This window comes from Gadus macrocephalus, chromosome 20 (genome assembly GCF_031168955.1).
Source record: "Gadus macrocephalus chromosome 20, ASM3116895v1".
Lineage (NCBI taxonomy): Eukaryota > Metazoa > Chordata > Actinopteri > Gadiformes > Gadidae > Gadus > Gadus macrocephalus.
The window spans coordinates 656,900-659,011 of record NC_082401.1 but is presented as its reverse complement, the minus strand read 5'-3'; the positions used below and the strand labels follow the sequence as shown (position 1 = coordinate 659,011).

General features: G+C 51.8%; 1 non-coding gene across 1 annotated transcript; it reads right to left on the bottom strand.

Moving 5' to 3' along the window:
• Positions 1-1,509: 1,509 nt before the first annotated feature.
• Positions 1,510-1,628, bottom strand: LOC132449238 (5S ribosomal RNA). The gene has a single exon (XR_009523551.1). It is a non-coding gene; the product is annotated as a 5S ribosomal RNA (ribosomal RNA).
• Between the last annotated feature and the right edge of the window lie 484 nt (positions 1,629-2,112).

The following is a 2,112-nucleotide window of genomic DNA, read 5'->3' as shown; positions in this document are numbered from 1 at the left end:
GCTATCCCTACACGGGACCAGCGAGCGGCCACAGTTGCCCGGGTGCTTTTGAATGAGTGGTTTTACAGGTTTGGTGTCCCTAGCCGTATTCACTCGGATCAAGGTAGGTGCTTTGAAAGCAACCTGATCCAGCAGCTCTGCTCCCTATATGGTGTGGTGAAGTCTCGCACTACGCCATATCATCCAGCGGGTAATGGGCAGTGCGAGCGATTTAATAGGACCCTGCACAATCTCTTACGTACTTTACCAGCAACACGAAAACGAGACTGGACTTGTTGCCTCCCACAGGTTGTGTACTGTTACAACACCATTCCTCACCAAGCCACGGGAGAATCCCCATTTTTCTTAATGTTTGGTCGAGAACCAACGCTCCCAATAGACTTCCTCTTGGGACGTGTCCAGGAACCAGTACCGGGAACTGTGCAGGACTGGGTTGTGGAGCACCAAACACGGCTCAGGTTGGCTTTTGAGGGGGCACAGCAGCGCTTAGTAGCAGCTGCTGGTCGCCGGAAAGAGCGACATGACCAAAGGGTTCATGAGGCACCTCTGCAGGTGGGCCAGTTGGTATACCTTCGGGACCACAGTGCTAGAGGACGACACAAGATCCAGGATCTTTGGAGTTCAGTGGTTCATCAGGTGCTTACAGTACCTATGGGACAGGGGTCTGTGTACACCATCGCTCCAGTGGACAACTTGCATGAGACAAGAAATGTCCACCGTGATATGTTAAAGGGCCAAGTCCCCCCAAGCTCCACTGTGGAACCACCTCAGGTCCCAACCCAATCCACCTCGGCCATAGCGGCTGACGATCCTCCTGGGGAGGAGGACTTATGGCTTATTGTCTCTTGCCCAGCCCCAGTCGAGCCTTGTCATGCTGGCTCAAGTTCCTCGGGGCCCCTTGAGCCAACACCATTACAGAACATGCCAGTTTCGGAACATGGCTCAGTTCAGTATAGTAGCCCAGCCCGGGAGCCGTTTGACTTCTCCGGTGAAACGCCAAGTTTTTCCCTGCCAGTCCGGCGGCAGATGGGGCGTTCCATGGCCGGTCAGCACTCCAACGTTTACCACCTTCCAAGGCCAGTGAAAGGTCCTGAAGGTTAGGTACCTTGTAGGTTAGGTACCTTACAAGGTTAGGTACCTTGATTATGCATGGGTAGCGTTAGCCAGCCCGTGAGACGGTGTTCAAGTTGGCTGAAATTCTGTCTCACAGGTAGTCGTCGGGGCGACGACTCAAAAAGGGGGGGGGGTAGAATGTGGCAGGTTGAGCTATACCTCTGGCCGGTCTCGGGGTATGATTGGGCGAGCCCAATCATCAGCAGCCCAATCAGCAGCAGCTCTCTGCTGCTCCCTGCTAGCAGCGTCACTACACTATCCACATGTTTTACAAATAGAGTTTGGAGAGACGTTGTCAGTGTCTGTATGTTGCTTACATTCTCCAAAACAGTGGGCGCTAAAGATCAACGCACGGCAGGCCATTGCAGCCAATGAGCTCGAGTTGAAAAAGATTAATGCTTTCAGCACCTGGTATTCCCAGGCGGTCACCCATCCAAGTACTAACCAGGCCCGACCCTGCTTAGCTTCCGAGATCTGACGAGATCGGGCATGCTCAGGTTGGTATGGCCACAAGCGATTATTGCCTGGACCATATTAGCTTTTATACAGGAGGACGTAAGGTGTGAGAGCGCTGCCGTGCCAGAGACTGGACCTGTACAGAAACAATGATTAGATCCATAATGAATGAATGAATACGTTATTCCAGACTCAGAGTTACATATTTGAATGCAATGCAATACATTGCTTGGGCGTCATCGTTTGCGTGATCTTTTGAAGAAACGTAGCGTTGTAAAACCTGGGATGGACTAAGGTGGACCGCCGTCATTGCAGCTCTCTGCTGCTCCCTGCTGACAGCGTCACTGCACTGTCCACATTTTTCACAAATAGAGTTTGGAGAGACGTTGTCAATGTCTTTATGTTGCTTACATTCTCCAAAACAGTGGGCGCTAACGATCAGCGCATTGCAGGCCATTGCAGCCAATAAGCTCGAGTTGAAAAAGTATAATGCTTGCAGCACATGGTATTCCCAGGCGGTCACCCATCCAAGTACTAACCAGG